Here is a 17,820-nt window from a genome sequence, read left to right on the forward strand (position 1 = left end):
TCTATGTGACAAGAGTGCAGCAGTGAGCACAGGGAGAAAGAGTGTCTGTCTATGTGGATCTCATATGCTAGAGGAGCGGTTCTCAACCTTCCTAACGCTGCAACCCATTAATACAGTCCCTCATATTGTGACCCCAACCATAAAATTAATTTTGTTGCTACTTCATAACTGTCATTTTGCTCCCGCTATGAATTGTAATGGAAATATCTGCATTTTCTGATGGTCTTAGGTGATGCCTGTGAAAGGGATTTTTGACCCCCAAGGGGGTTATGACCCACAGGTTGAGAACCACTGTCTTAGAGGGAGGAAATAAATCACAACACAAATGCACTACTAAGATCACTTCTAGAAGACCTGCTTGGAGTTGATTTTGTTGCTTCAACCTGTAATTCATTTTCACCTGGACCACAGCCTTGGTGGTAGACATGGAGGAAAGTAAATGGATTTGGTGAAGTATTTAGTAAATAAAACAGTCACAGATCAATTTACTGGTGTGTGTAGTGGGTATTATCAAGGATTGTTGAAGGACTATTGGTTCCCATCTTTTGGTACTTCTCAAATATTCAATCACCAAAATGAACATAGTACTATAGCATCTAAGCTGAAATATATATATATATATATATATATATATATATATATATATATATATATATATGTGTGTGTGTGTGTGTGTGTGTGTGTGTGTGTGTGTGTGTGTCTGTGTATTTGCTTCTGCTCCAAAGAAACTTTAAGTAAGTTAGACTAGTGATTAAGTAAAATTTGAGATCAGTTGCTATTCACTGAACAGTCTACCACAATGCTCTTTTATTAGTTAGTTTAATTTATTTCTTTTAATGCCATTTTAAAATACACGGTCCACTCAACTTTAAGCTCTCATGTTTCTCAAATATCTACCTCTTTTCTCATATCTACCTACCACTGAAATCTATGGGCCTATGAGGCCATGTTTATACAAACCACCACACCCTCCAACAGAGAGACTTATGTGGAGTGTGCATCTATCAACAGAATTCACTTTCTTATGACAAAAAAAAATGAGGTATTTATAATTGCAATGGTTCTTTAAGGTCATTCTCTCTTCCATGTGGTACCTCAGCAATTCATACACTCCATTCTCCTACAGTTTGACATTGGGAAGAACAGTGAGAAAATCACATACTGATTCTCAGACGCCACAGTGACATATATCCCTTCAGCTCCTAGACCTATTCACACAGTGACACTTAATTACAATGTGACCATGGAGGTGGAGAGCACATGGGTATTTCATCAAGAACTACAGAAAAAAAGGTTAATAGACAAAGTTTCAGGTTGTAATACTATTTAGTCATGAAACAAAATATACTTTTGTTCTGTTTTGCAACCCAAAGAACCTTCATCCATGCCTTATGGAAGCAACTTAAAAACCATACCCAGTTATTACACTGAATTCAGGATCCAGGATCTGAGGGATGGAGCATTGCAGTCTGCCAGTTGTCACCAGCAATGAAGCCTTCTGTTATCTAAGAACCAAACATATGGTGAATATTGGGAAATAAGCCCTGGTAGACATGGAATCCTCTTCCTTCTTCCTGCTTTCATTATGGTGAGATCCAAACATTGCTTGAGTTTTTGGAAAATGCTAAGTTTAGTTTAGATCAAGTTTATTTGCTTAGTTAACATAAATTTCTTAAAACCTCTGACACTTCTCATCTATCTGTTTCTAGCTACTTAACTATAGCACTGACCACATTTCTTCTTAAGAGTTTTTACAGTCCTTGTTTTATTATATACTTTTCACAAAGCTTCATTTTCTTAACTTAATGAGGTTCTTTCGATGATGCCAGCCTTCAGTTAAGGAGTTACTATTTTGTTGACAACGTTAGAGGAGTTCCTTTTGGTTGTACTCAGCACAGTTTGTTAGTAAATATAAGACCTTGCTTAGTCCTGATGTGATCTAATCCATGGAAGTAGTACCTGTGATAATCACCCAACCCCCACCCTACTACAGTCATAATGGTGTCTGATTTTAATTATGTGTAGGTAAGACTGAACAGCATAAGGTCTGAGTCATTCATTCTATAGGATGGCAAACATACACTGTGGTGATAGTTTATTTGTGCTCTAACAAATTAAGCTTGCCTGGGGATCAGAGGAAAAAGCCAGCCACTATATTAAACATAGAGGTCAGGTAGTGGTAGCACATGCCTTTAATCCTAGCATTCAGGAGGCAGAGATTCATCGGATCTCTGTGAGTTCAAGGCCACACTGGGAACAGAGCCAGGCATGGTGGCACACACCTTTAATCCCAGCACTAGTTAACCATAGAGGTCTGGAGGTCTGTACAGATAGACAAGAAGTGATAGAGCTGGGCAGAGAGAGGAAGTAAGATGGCAGGGCACAAGAAGGTATGTATATAAGGCTTGAATATATAGGAAGTAGCTCTATGGGGTTGAGGATTTCCTAGCGGTAAAACTTGTGGCTGGCTTTTTCTATTCCTCTGGTCTTTCAGCTTTCACTTCAATATCTGGCTCCGGGTTTGTTTTGGTGCCTGTCCTGGATCTCGCTCTGTAGACCAGGCTGGCCTCGAACTCACAGAGATCTTTTAAGTTTTGTGCTACATTTGGCACCCAACATTTGTGACATGAATTCATGAAAAAGCCACTTGCCTGTGGCCTTGCAGTCCCCAGCTGAGGCCTAAGCTGTACGTGGACAGTTGTGGTGGTGCACACTGGTAGGATTTACTGAAGGAGGCAGAGGCAGGAGGATCCTGAGTTGAAGGTCAGCCTGGGAGACTTGTTGAGGAGAGACTGCAGCTGGGGCTGGGCTGGGCCTCAAACAGTAGTGGCAGGACCATGGAGGAGGCAGCTACTGCTCTGCTTAGCCAGCTCCTTCTTATCTTGGTAGAGGTGGAGACACAGCTGCTGGAGATGAACGGTTTACTGCTGCTTGTTCAGAGAACAATTGGTAGGACCATCGTGGTACAAGAAAGCATTGGCAAAGGTTGATTTGGAGAAGTTTGGCGAGGCAAGCGGTGGGGAGAGGTTGTTGTGAAGATATTCTCTTCTAGGGAAGAACATTCGTGGTTCTGAGAGGCAGAGATTTATCAGACTGTGATGTTATGCCATGAAAACATCCTAGGATTTATAGCAGCAGACAAAAAAGACAATGGCACATGGACTCAGCTGTGGCTGGTGTCCAATTACCATGAGCATGGATCTCTTTTTGATTATTTGAATAGATACACTGTTACAGCTGAAGGGATGATCACACTCCTCTGTCCATGGCAAGGGGTCTTGCCCATCTTCACATGGAGATTGTTGGTACCCAAGGAAAGCCAGGTATTGCGCACAGAGATTTGAAATCAAAGAGTATCTTGGTGAAGAATGGAACCTGTTGTATTGCAAACTTAGGACTGGCTCCGAGACACGATTCTGTCACAGATACAATTGATATTGCTTCAAACCACAGAGCAGGCACTAAAAATTTTCTGCGGGGAACCATGACCACGCCTAACAGCGACTTTGAAGTCTCCAAAAAGATGATAGGGCCCCACAATGTTGATTCCATCATGACAATGATAACACCAACAAGCTGACAAACACCACCCAAAGATTGGCTTTAGACTACAAACTGCTCAGGATAATTTCAAGGTGGCTAGTAGATATAATCTAGCCTCACAGACCACTCAAGCAAGGACTTGAGACAAGCCTGCATTTTCCCACTATGTAGAGACTGGACAACAAATGATATAGCTAACTCTCCCAGAACTTGACAATTAATCCAACAATTTTTCTTTTCAGGATCCCCTAAAGATGCCTTTGTCCCCAGACAGCAGGAAGTAATTTTAAGAAAACAACACCCACATTCTCAAGAGGTGGAGTGGGTGGTTTTTGGTTATTCAATGGGTTATGGATAATTGTCATTGTTTAGGATAGCTGGTTACAAGTTGTTAATTGTTAATGGTCAGGGGAAAAAGCTAAACAAAGGAAATTAGATTCAAGGTTCTTGTTTGGAAAAAAAGAAAGAACAGAAAAAGAAAAAAGTGGATATAGATAAGAGGCAGATTATTGAATCTACTCTGAAAAAAGATATAGAAATAATAGAATAAAAGGGTAGATTATTGAATCTAGTCTGAAAAGAAAAAAGAGAGGATGTAGATATGTTAACATAAAAAGTAGATTATTGAATCTATTTTTAAAAGGCAACTACTAGTTTTAAATATTATACATTGGATTGGACTTTTGTACATTGTATATAAATTATTTATATTGATACAAATTTGAGATTGATTTTGTTAGAAAATACTGTACATATATTTCTAATCTTGTCCAAGGTATTATACCTATGCAGTTCATTTAACAATGTAGTGCAATTTGCTAGTCCTTGAAAGTTATTATTAACAACTATTTAGGATAATAAAGAAACGTAAGTCAGTAGTTAGTCATTACAATTGAACTTGTAGTCATATTAGGTATGTTTTCAAGGTCAAACAGAGATGTATTTAGATAAACAGATAATCTTCAAACACTTCAGAAATTTACAGAATATGGCATTTAAGATGTTTTAATAACATAGAATTTTTTTCTTTTTTTCTTTCATTCTTTTTTTTTGGGTGGGGAACAGGGTTTCTCTGTGTAGTTTTTTGGTGCCTGTCCTGGATCTCACTCTGTAGACCAGGCTGGCCTTGAACTCACAGAGATCCACCTGGCTCTGCCTACTGAATGCTGGGATTAAAGATATGTACCACTGCTTCCCTTTTTCTTCTTTTTTTTAAAAAATTTATTTATTTATTCATTTTTTGGCTATGAGACATGTCTGCTCCTGGCAGCACCAATCTACTTCAAAGAACATGATGAGCATTGAAGAAACTCCTTATGGAGTTTACTTTCTTTTTGGCAAAAGTTAGCCACTGGACAAGAAAGTGCCCTTGCCTTGACTGCTGACAGTATGCTGTCCAAAGTGGACAAGCAGGACACAAAAGAAAGGACCGCTGATCCTTGCCAAGACAAGGTAGGAAAGCTCTTTGGAAAATCCTGCTTCACAGATGAGTCTGTCAGATATGCTAGGTCTGTAGGCTGAAGATGGATGCCCCAACCTTGCAGAGAAACCTTGGGTGACTGTCCAGACAGCCAGCTGCTTCTGTCATTCCTCACATTTTTTGGAAGTTGTTTGTTTGTACTTCCTGTTTAACTAGGTAATATTATTTCCTTCTCAAGTCTGTAAGAGAGTTGAATATTAGATAGTTATAGTTTTCCTTGTTAACAAATTCAGAAAAGAAACTTACTAAAGAGGTATAAAGTGTATAAGTTTGAAAGACATCAAAAGATAGTTTTGTGTTGGTAATATAAGTTAGGATAGAAAGTGAATTAGGTACAACATTTTGGACTCACCAAGTTAGTATAAATAATGGCGTTTTTTTTTTTAATTTGTCAAATGTTAATAGACTGGACATTGTTAATGTAATTCTTGACTGTATATATTGTATATTCTTATTGTATATAGTTTTTCTTATATTAGTTATAACCTTCTTTTATTATTTTAGAACAAAAAAGGAAATGTGGTGATATTTTGTTTGTGTTCTAACATATAAAGCTTGCCTGGGGATCAGAGGAAAAAGCTAGGCACTATATTAAACATAGAGGTCAGGAAGTGGTAGCACACGCCTTTAATCCTATCATTTGGGAGGCAGAGAATCATCGGATCTCTGTGAGTTCAAGGCCACACTGGGAACAGAGTCAGGCATGATGGTACATGCCTTTAATCCCAGCACTAGTTAACCATAGAGGTCTAGAGGTTTATGAAGACAGGCAGGAAGTGAGAGCTGGGCAGAAAGAGGAAGTGATTTAGCTGGGCAGAGAGAGGAAGTTAGGTGACAGGACACAGAAAGATATATAAGGCATGAGTATATAGGAATTAGCTCTCTCGGGCTGAGGATTTCCTAGAGGTAAGAACTTGTGGCTGGCTTTTTCTATTCCTCTTATCTTTCAGCTTTCACCTCAATATCTGGCTCCAGGTTTTTTCTTTTTTATTAATAAGACCGTCTAGCAATTTGTGTTACAATACACCATGTACTCACATTGCTGGGGAGATTTAGGTGACTTTCTCAAAAAAGCAAAATCCCACAAAAAACACAACTTTGAACTAGGAGGATATCATAGATGGGGTAAAAAGAGGATAAACTGCAGGCACATTTCAAGGTAAATCAGCACTAAGTATCACCTGATCTGTGTTATGACATAGATTAAAAGGGAAATTAGAGTTTCTATGACTTCCTATTTGGTAAACAAGGATGTGGCTTATACAAGAGTAAATAGAGTGGCAGATGGAATATACATTTATTTTACTCTTTGCCCATAACACAATAAACAGCTACAGATATTTTAAAAAGAATACATTTATAGTATTTGAAACAGAAAAGAGAGAGATAGTCTAGGAAGGCACAATTAACTACATATGCCTGAGATAGTAATATTCTGAATTCATAAAGAACTAAGAATGCTTATATAAAGAGTAGAATCCTTACTTGGAAGAAAAGCTGCCATATTTATGTAATTAGAGTTTAGAGAAGGAGATTTAGCAAGGTGGTGACAGTCACATCCTTATTTAACAAATAGAAAAATCGAGAATAGATAAATATAACCATAGCAATTTATATAATTAAAATGATCCATAAATTCCAGAGAATCTTCTGAATGAAAAGATGAATTTAAAAGTAACAATTTGTATAGATATATAATATCTGTAGATTTTGTAGGAGTTAATTAAGAAAAGTTATAGTCATTGCATTTGGGGAGAGGCTAGAGGTTAATGAGGGTGGACAACCTTGGGACTTAAAAGCCAATTAGTAACGTTTGACTTTTAAAACTGTGTGTATATATTACTTTGAGAATATGGATAATTAAGAGGATGTTCATAAAGCTTTACATTTTTTTGAGTTCCTTAAACATTATAAGTATGACTAGAAGTGGAAACCATCCAGGAGAAGAGCAAGCCAATGTCTATGTCATCTTTTGACTGGTGACAGCCATAAGTCATAGCTGTGTCTAATTTTATTAGTTCTTCTGAACAGTCACTGTGCTTGTCTGAATTAGTTTCTGTTCCAACTGAAGTCTCCACTAACCTAGAAAAGTGCTATGATGTGGTCATGGCAATTTAACACCAGTGCAGTGCTGACTTCTTGGCATCATGTCATGAATGGTAAATTAAACATATTAAAAACAAGGCAGGCAGCATTGCCCAGTGATTAACCGTGGCAACTGTCAGGAATTAGGCTGAGGTCTGAATGCAAGAGAGGTGGGATGTTTCTGTATGTCAATGAGAGAGAATGTGGAACATCGTGTGTATAGGCTAACGTAAAAGCATACTAATAGGAGTGACAGTAATGAGATTATATGTATTATAAGCACTGACAATTATGCTCTCATTACTAAAATACACAAAGGGAAATGAGCACAATTATGTTGCAGACACTATGCGATGGTGAACTTATTATGCCATTCTCACTGTATCTATAAAAGTTTGCTGCTAAGTTTCATGCATTATGTGTGTAAATTTAATATTTTTCCTTTCTATAGCCCCATGAGATTTGAGAAAACTAATATTGGAAGAAGTTATTCCAGAAATAGTTTTCTAGGAGCCATCTGGTTCTGTTTTTTTTTCTCCTTAATTCCTTAGATAATTTGAATGAGATATGAACGGTGGGAGAATGAAGGGCTTCCAAGCCCCTCCAGTCAATATAATGGTTGTCTTTACTTTATATAACAATGCCATTCAGCTTAGACAAAGCAGTGTGGAATTCACTGGGCTTTTTTTTTTTTTAATTTATTTTAATTTATTTTGCAATACAATTCAGTTCTACATATCAGTCACGGATTCCCTTGTTCTCCCCCCTCCCGTCCCCCTCACCTTCCCCCCAACGCCCCCCCCCCCCCATTCCCATCTCCTCCAGGGCAAAGCCTTCCCCACAGACTGAGGTCAACCTGGTAGACTCAGTCCAGGTAGGTCTAGTACCCTCCTCCCAGGCCAAGCCAAACAATCCTGCATAGGCCCCAGGTTTCAAACAGCCAACTCATGCAATGAGCACAAGATCTGGTCCCACTGCCTGGATGCCTCCCAAACAGATCAAGCCAATCAACTGTCTCACCCATTCGGAGGGCCTGATCCAGTGTGGACCCCTCAGCCATTGGTTCATAGTTCATGTGTTTCCATTCATTTGGCTATTTGTCCCTGTGCTTTATCCAACCTTGGTCTCAACAATTCTCGCTCATATAAACCCTCCTCATTCTCGTTGATTGGACTCCCAGAGATCCACCCAGGGCCTAGTCATGGATCTCTGCATCCAGATCCCTCAATAGTTGGATGAGGTTTCTAGCACAACAATTAGGGTGTTTGGCCATCCCATCACCAGAGTAGGTCAGTTCGGGCTGTCTCTCGACCATTGCCGGCAGTCTGTTGTGTGGGTATCTTTGTGGATTTCTGTGGGCCTCTCTAGCACTTTGCTTCTTCCTGTTCTCATGTGGTCTTCATTTACCATGGTCTCCTATTCCTTGTTCTCCCTCTCTGTTGTTGATCCAGCTGGGATCTCCCGCTCCCCCAAGCTCTCTTTCCCTCGACCTTCGCCTTTCATTACCCCCACTCATGTCCAGGCTGTTCATGTAGATCTCATTCCATTTCTCTGTCATTGGGCGATCCCTGTGTCTTTCTTGGGGTCCTGTTTTCCGGGTCAGAACATGGAAACAACCCAGATGCCCTTCAACTGAAGAATGGATAAACAAAATGTGGTACATATACACAATGGAATACTACTCAGCAGAAAAAAACAATGGCATCATGAGGTTTGCAGACAAATGGATGGATCTAGAAAAAATCATCCTGAGTGAGGTAACCCAGACTCAGAAAGACAAACATGGTATGTACTCACTCATAGCAGGATACTAGACATGAAACAAGGATGAATTGTCTGCTACTCACATCACCAGGGAGGCTACCCGGAAAACAGGACCTCACTGGGCTTTTTAAACTTTGTTATTTAGAGTTTAAGACCCTAAGAGATGAAGTGGCTTGCCTGAGGTCAAACTGAGCTAGAAGGAGAATCAAACACCTGACTACAGTGTATGCTTCTGATATGGCACTCTGTTTTACTGATTCAATTACAAATGGCTTTGGGCAAGAGCATGCTTATGCTGACCAATACAGGGAAGGACTATTCTGATATTACAGAAGCTGGAAGTTGAAATTATTCTAGAGCACCAGATGAGCTGCACTGTATAACCTGGTGAATGATCCACAAAACCATACTTCAAATTTTTCGGTGTTCATTTATGTTTCACATTTTTATTCTAGTGATAGTTTTATTTTTTCCTTTTATTAAACACAGATTCTTTTCTCATACAATATTATCTGAATATTCCCTCTACCCCTCCCAGTTTCTTTCCATCTCTTCTTACATGTGGATTTACTCCCTGTGTCTCGCATTAGATAAGAACAGGGTTCTAGGAGATAACAACAAAACATAACAAAAAATATAGTAAGATAAAATGAAAACCATCATATTGGAGTTGGGTATGAAAAGCCAAGAGAGAAATAAAAGAGCCCCAAGAGAAGGTGCTGTGGGATGGTCTGTATGTCAAATTGCTCTGATTGGTCAATAAATAAAACACTGATTGGCCAGTGGCCAGGCAGGAAGTATAGGCGGGACTAACAGAGAGGAGAAAAGAAAGGAGGCAGAGGGAGACACTGCCAGCAGCCACGATGACAAACAGCATGTAAAGATGCCGGTAAGCCACGAGCCACGTGGCAAGGTATAGATTTATAGAAACGGATTAATTTAAGATATAAGAATAGTTAGCAAGAAGCCTGCCGCGGCCATACAGTTTATAAGCAATATAAGTCTCTGTGTTTACTTAGTTGGGTCTGAGCGGTTGTGGGACTGGTGGGTGGCAGAGATTTGTCCTGACTGTGGGCCAGGCAGAAAAACTCTAGCTACAAGAAGGCACAAAAAACATAGATTCACTCATTTGCACATTCAGGAGTCCCATGAAAATACTGAACTGAAAGCTATGGTATGTATACAGAGGACCTGGTTCAGACCCATGCAAGCCCTGTGCATGCTGCTTCAGTCTCTGGAGTTCATATGAGCTTTGCTCAGTTGTTTTAGAGGACCTTGTTCTCCTGGTGTCCTTGGTCCTCTCTGACTTACCCCTACTCTTGCCTCCTCTTCTGAAGGGTTCACAGCTGTGTGTTCTGAGCCCCTCAACTACCCCCAGTGCAATGTCTGGCTGAGGGTCTCTGTATTTTTCCTGTCTGTTTCAGGAGGAAGCCTCTCTGATGATGGCTGAATAAGATATTGATCTATGAGTATAATATAATACCACTAAGAGTTATTATATTATTATATACATATATTTTTTTAGACTAGTACTTGATTTTATCCTAAATCTCTAGCCTATCTAGACTCTAGCTCTTGGTCATCTAAGCAGTGTCCAGTATGGGTTCCATATCATGCATGAGGTGAGTCTTAAGTCAAATCAGACATTTATTGGTTACTTCCACAGGGTTTGTGCCACCATTGCCTGAGCATATTTTGCAGGCAGGACAGATTGTGGAACAAAGGTTTTATGATTGGGTTAGTGTTTAGTTTTCTTTCTTGGTAGCCTGCAGAGTACCTTTCCATGGCATAGACACCAGTACATGGGGTGAAGGTTCCTTGTAGGCACCAACTCAACCTCTCCATGTTCAATGAGTTGTGTGGGTGTTGTCTTCAGCTATAGGGGCTTGCTGTTGGTTTTTGGAGAGTGACCTCTATCTTGGCAACTGCCTGGGTTGTTTGAGGCTTTCCATGGGACCCTAATTGGCCAACAACTCAATTGGATGAAACCCAGCCCTGGCGAGACAAGCTTCACTTTGTGACAAAAGAGGGCCAGTAGCCTGCCTCCCTCATCATTATTTGGATACTTCATTAGGATCACTTTCATATATTGTAGACAGTTTCCACTGCTGTAGGTTTCCATACTGTCCCTCAAATGCTCTCCCCTTATTCCCTCACTCAATCCCCTATTCCTTGCCCCTTCCTACCTGATCCTCTAATTCTCTGCCTGCCCTGTCCTGATCCAGTCCACCCATAAAATCTATTCTATTTCTACCTCCCAGGTAGATCCATGTGTCTCCTGTTAGGGTCTGAGAGAAGTCCTGCAAAACACGACCAACAGTCACATATGCAACCAGCCAGAGCAGTTATTAAAAAGACTGACAACATATTGGAGTACCAAACGGGACCCCCAAAGAAGGTTGTAAGCCCCTTTTAAGTGGAGTTAGGGGAAATCCAGGGATGAGGGATTAGTCCAGGCCTGATTGGTAGAGGAAAGATTAGTCTGGGGATGATTGGTTGGAGGCTCTAGTGGTTAGAGTCTTTCTAGCAGCAGGATAGGGAAAACTATCTTTAGCTAGCAGAATGCCAGGAGGGGTACTTTCTGAGCCAGCAAAGGGGTTATGGGGTGCCTGCTAAGCTAGCCGAAGGCTGTGGAGCACCTGCTGATTGGTTGTCCCTAAGTAGCAGTTTTTCTGAGAACTGCTTGCTTAGCTCCTGCCCTTTTCAGTGAACCAAAACTAAGGCCTGGTCTCTGCAGGGCTACTAGGAGTCTGTCATGGCTCTTGTCTGTGCTTCCCTTTCCTCACAGTCCCTCTCACTCCCTTTGTCCCTTCCTCTATGCCTAACCCATCTGTGTCTACAGATTGTAGCTTGGTTATGAATACATATCATATTTATCTTTCTGAGTCTTGGTTACCTCATTCAGGATGATTTTTTTTTCTAGGTCTTTCCATTTGCCTGCAAATTCCATGATGTCTTTTCTTTTTAATTGTTGAGTAATACTTCATTGTGTAAATGGATCATATTTTCTTTATCTATTCTTCTGTTGAGGGTCATCTAGGTTGTCTCCAATTTCTGGCTATAAGGATAGAGCAGCAATGAACACTGTTGAGCAAGTGTTCTTGTGGTAGGATGAAGTGTCCTTTGGGTATATGCCTAAGAGTGGTATTGCTTGATCTTGAAAGAGATGGATTCCAATCTTTCCAAGGAACTGCTGTACTGATTTCCCTAGTGGCTGTTCAAGTTTTCACTCTCCCTAACAATGGAGGAGTTTTTTGCTCCACATCCTTGATAGCAAGAGCTGTCACTTTTATTATTGATCATAGCCATTCTGACAGATGTAAGATTATAAGATAAAACAAAAAACACCATGTAGTGATATATTGTGTACTCTAATAAAATTTGCCTGAAGATCAGAGAACAGAACAAGCCACCAGATTAAACATAGAGGCCAGGCAGTGGTGGCACATACCGTTAATCCTAGCACTCGGGAGGCAGAGATCCATTTGGATCTCTGTGAATTCAAAGCCACCCTGGATTACATGAGATTTATTCAGTATAAGAGAGAAACAGAGCCATACAGTGGTGACACACACCTTTAATCCCAGTATTTGGGAGTCACACGACTTTAATCCCAGCACTTGAGATCTCATGCCTTTGCTACCAGTATTTGGGAAGCACACACACCATTAATCCCAGCACTAGGAAGGAAGTGATGGCTGAGCAGAGAAAGGTATATAAGGCATGAAGTGACAGGAACTAAGGCCTTTTGGTTAGAGGCCTTTCAGCTGAGGACTCAGAGACGTTCAGTCAGAGGATTCATGAAGTTTGCAAGGTGAGAAGTGGCTGTGGCTTATTCTTTTGTCTCTCTGATCTTTCAGCATTTACTCCAACATCTGGTATCAGGTTTTTATTAAAAGACCATTTAGCAATTTGTGTAACACCATCATATTGAAGTAGGACAAGGCAAACTGACTGAAGGAAAAGAGCCCAAGAGAAGGCACAAGAATCTGAGATCCACTCATTTGTTCACACATTCAGGAGTCCCATAAAAATAGTAAACTGAAAGCTATAATATATATGCAGAGGTACTGGTGCAGATCCATGTAGGCCCTGTTCTTGCTGCTTCAGTCTCTGTGAACTCTCTGCCATCTTGGTGCCTTCCTGGAACAGGACTTCTAAAGGGCAAATACATCTGGAAGGCTATGGTGCAAGACCATTTTTAGTTGGCTGTAAGCAAGGTCTCCAGAACCAAAGTGAGCACATGGCTGTTCTTAAAATTGAAAGTGTTTTTTCCAAGATGAAACTGAATTCTACTTAGACAAGATATGTGCTTTTATGTGTATAAAGCAAAATCAACACAGTAACTTCTGGAGGCAAACAAAACAAAACCAGAGTAATCTGGAAAATGTTAACTTGGGCCCATGGAAACAGTGGCAGAGTTCATGTCAAATTTCAAGGCAACTTTCCTACTTGTAATTTTTTGATTATGTAAATGAATATGTGTGTGCACATGAGTGCAAATCCCCACAGACTTTAGAAGAGAGTATCAGTGTCTCTGGAGTTATAGGTGGTTGTAAGACCTGACATTGAGTCCTGGGAACTGAATTCCAGTCCTCTGCAAGAACAGTAAGTACTCTTAAACCAGTGAGACATCCCTCCAGGCCCCATAGTTTCAGTTTTGAAGAATGAATTTATTAAATATGTAGAAAGCCAAAGTCAAAATCATTGAAAGATGGCAAAATGTCCAAGTCCTGTATTCAGAACATCTAGCAGAAATTGACTGGGGTGGTCCTTTTAATGCACTCAGCTGGAGCTGTCAATAGAGAGAGTCCCAGGTAGAGCATGGAATTCCCCTGGGGTGAGGATTCCAAGTAAAAAGAACAAACAAATACAGATAGATAACATCATCAAACAACATCCAGCAGAAGTCCTGTTGAGACATCCCGCTGGAGTTCTCATTGAGGGAGCCCAGGTATCTGCTCTGATAAGGCTTCCAAGTAAAAGAATGAGTAGCAAGAGGTAGAGAGAGCCTGTGTTCACAGCTTCCATTGGAAACTGACTGGGGAAGCTGAGTAAACTGAAATTCCCATTTGAATTTTGCTCTCCATGGATGAACTCCCCAGAACTGAACTTCTGCCTTCTCTTTCCCACTGCAGGCTTGCTTAATATCATGGGATAAACAATAATAATGCCTGTTGGAAGAGATTGTCCCTCCAGCTGTTCTGAAGGATGCAATATCTTTACTCTTGGGTTGTTTGCTATTCTTTATTCCTCCTCTTCACAGAATTAGGAGTTATTATCCTTTCCCTGACAAGAGGTCTGCAGTTGCTTGGCCTGTGCATGCTTGGATCCAAAGTTTGGGGGCAGTCCTTCTACCATAGCCAGTTTCCCAGTGAGCTCCAACAGCATGTGGCAATTCATCCACACAAAGTGCATGATGGCAGTAGTGGACGGTTTTCCAGAGCACACCTTTCTGAGTTATTTTCATCATTCAAATTTTTGAATATCAAAATGGGACTCTGACTTATATAACCTGTGAGTTTCAAGAGAACCTTTTTGTGTGTGTGACTCAAATACCAGCTCTGATGTCAGTGTCAGGGGTAAAATTTCCACAGTGCAATACACATTGGAATGTTCTTTTTAGAATGACTACTTAAAGATAGAGCACATTTTATTTTGATATACAAGGACAAGTATATCTATCAAATCCTTTAAATTTTTTTCTGTATTATTCTTCACAAATAACAAGCTTAAAGACTATCTAGAAGTTATATATGGTGCTTTTCATTTTCAATATTTTATTAGTGTGAGTGCTATGATGCAATGTGGAGGTCAGAGGACAACTTGTGTGAGTCAGTCCTCTCCTTCCACCATGTGGGTCCTGGGATCAAACTTAGGTCTTTAGGCTTGGCAACAGGTATCTTTTCCTACTGAACTGTCTTACTGCTCTTATATATGATACTCTATTTAGAAAATGTCTTTCTGTGTCTTAACACAGAGTAGTGTGGCACATTTTGTAACACATAGCCCTCTTGACTAAGGCCAGGGGCCTGGGTCTCTGTTTTGCTGTCTGAAACTGACCTAGCTGGGTGAGCTTTCAGATACTCTGTTTCTTTTGTTCTTTTTCCTTTAATTTGTGATAGGAGTCACTGGGCTGTTTCTCCCAGCCTTATAGTTTCCTTGATGCTGTGTTTATTTCTAAATGCAAAAATGTTTATAGATGTGTTTGCCTGCTGTTTCCCTATGTTTTAAATTTACAGGGGTTTTCTGGGCCCAAATAGCAGATCTTTAATGGAGGGAGGAAGGAGATGCTGAGCAGACTGGCATAGTTTGAGGCTATACATCCTCTTGGAAGCTGGGAGCAGGGGGTGCATGGCTTGTGTGCATCTGCCTTCCTTTTGCAGGTCTTTGGGGCAGTATTTAACTCACAAAGCAAGCAGTGCCTCCGATGGCTGCAGATGAGACGCAAAAATAGGTTTCATTAGAAGCACATGGCTCATTTTCAGTTGTGCTTGGTGTTCAAGTCGGTTCCTCTCCTCTGCCCTTCAGGCTGCAGGCTCCCCTCCCTCCCTCTCTAGCGATTTCTCAGGCACTACTAGAGGGAGCTCCAAACGAAATTGCTTTCGATTCTTGCATCTTTGTATGTGTCAGATGAGATCAGATTCAAACCAGGTTCTATTCTCTACAGTGCTGATTCAAATCAAACCGAAACATCCGTAACGTGGGACATGATTGCAAGTATATTTACCTTGTTTCGTCCCCTAATGGTGCTGTCATGCAGTTCCTGAGGCAGAAGGGAGCAGAGGAATCTGAATTGCTCTCCCAGTGGGTGGAATCAGTTGCCTTCATTCCGCTTCCAAGTGGTTCTCTGCTACAGCACAGCAGCTTGATGTGACATGTCCAGAACAATAGGGGGGAGATGAGTCCATGCAAAATTCTGACTTTCTGTAGCTTTTGACTTTGAAGTTTTAACTGTAGAGTTTTCTCATGTTTTGCATCGCTGTGCTGCACAGTATGGGAAAAATGTCCCTGAGGCATTTGTACTCAGGAAGGTATAGATCTTGTCCATCTGTGCTGGTTACCTTACTTTCTAATGGGTCTTTGAGAGTCATTATGCTATCTTCTCCTAAACAATAATATTCTTCTTTGTACATCACCAAAAGTAAATGAACTTTTCTGGGTTTTCTTAGAAATCCACAGGGTGTCTCTCTTTCTCTGGAAGGAAAAAAAAAAAAATAAAAGCTTTACCTAAAGTCTGTTCTTTTCCCTTTATTCTGTTTTCACACAAGCACTTTGTTTGTTTTTTCCATTTTTAAAAGTGACTTTTGAGATCCTAAGAAAACTTTGATGTGAATTCCTCTCTTACAATATTCTGATAGAGCTTTACCTACCCCCACCATGTGAGATTGTTTTCCAAAGGGATATATGTGCACACGGCTTTGTGGAAGGTTAGCAAATGTCTGGGGGCTTTGCAGAAAAGTTGGCATCTGTTAAGAGACCTCTACTTCTTCTCTCCTAAAGAGATGATTGCCCTCCTGTGAATGAGGGCAAAAGGTATTGCAGGCCAATCTCCTTGTCAGTTATTGGAAAGCCTCATTGCTTACACGGCCCCGTATTTACTAATGTCACATACCACAGCCTGGAGATAAGAGAGAAGAAAGGGGAAAGTTAAAAACATTGTTCTTTGTTGTCATGGCTGCTGAGCTGACAAGTGAAGTGTACAGAGGCCTCCTGTCCCTGCAGAGGGGAGTGATAAGAACCCCCTAACAGAGATGACTGGCAGGGATAGCCAACTTGTGGTATTGTATCCTAATAAATTGCATGAAGATCAGAGGACTGAGCCAGCCACTAGATTAGACACAGAGGTCAGGCAGTGGTGGCACACACCCTTAATCCTATCACTCAGGAGGCAGAGATCGAGATCCATCTGGATCTCTGTGAGTTCAAGGCCACACTGGAAACAGAGCCAGGCAGTGGTGGCACACACCTTTAATCCCAGTACTGGGAAGCACACACGTCTTTAATCCCAGGAAGTGATGTCTGGGCAGAGATAGATATATAAGGTGTGAGGAAACAGGAACTCACTCTGTTTAGGCTGAGGATTTCATGGAGGTAAGAACTAGTGGCTGGCCGCTCTGCTTCTCTAATCTTTCAGCTTTCACCCTGGTATCTGGCTCTGGGTTTTTTATTATAAGACCATCTAAGATTCGAACAACACAAACTGATAGTACCAAGTAGGAAGTATGCCTTACCTCACTGTTCTTATGAATGGAATCCACTCATGTGTAGACTTAGGATCACACTAATTAATTTCTTGTCTATCAGTACTGGGGAGGCCAATGGGAAGCATGTTAGATTACCCTTTTCCAAATTCTTCAGCATGGGTTTTTTTTTTTTTAACTTACTTAGTATGGTATCTATATTTGTTTTTTTAAGAAGAAGAAAGAATCAAGTAACTTGAGAAAAGTAATTCTAATGGGGGCTTGGTATCTTGATTTATTCTTTCTCCTCTAAAATGGTATGCATAAAAATAAGATGCCACCCCTTTTCCCTTTCTGGTGTACTGTTCTTCAAATCTTGTACCAATTTGATTTTCTAACTGACATGTCATATGAACCGAGCCCCTTGGGGCGGAAAGCAGCACATATCTTGTTATATCTAGAGATGCCCTGAGACAAAGAAGTTCATTTATGACAATCTTAACAGTATCTAAGCAAGTCGAGTAAACTCTTCCCCAGGAGTTGTAGTCTATCATCGTGTTTGTTCTATGAGTTGACAATTCTTGATGCTTTCACACTTGTTCTCTGAATCTACTTGTATCATCCCTCATAGAATTTAGCTTTCTGTTCCAAAGTCTCAAATTTTATCTTCTTTCTGTATTCCTTCAATCTTTGATTGCATGCCTACGTATTATATTAGTCTAGCAGATGTTTAAGGCCTTAGTTGGACCAACGTAAGAAATTAGG

General features: G+C 40.5%; 1 pseudogene; it reads left to right on the forward strand.

Annotated features, from left to right (window-relative positions):
• The first annotated feature begins 2,837 nt into the window (after nucleotides 1–2,837).
• LOC128099730 (TGF-beta receptor type-1-like) overlaps nucleotides 2,838–17,820 on the forward strand; it is a 41,574-nt pseudogene continuing 26,591 nt past the window's right edge.

This window comes from Peromyscus californicus, unplaced genomic scaffold (assembly GCF_007827085.1).
Source record: "Peromyscus californicus insignis strain IS unplaced genomic scaffold, ASM782708v3 Scaffold_6__1_contigs__length_162567912, whole genome shotgun sequence".
NCBI classification, from domain to species: domain Eukaryota; kingdom Metazoa; phylum Chordata; class Mammalia; order Rodentia; family Cricetidae; genus Peromyscus; species Peromyscus californicus.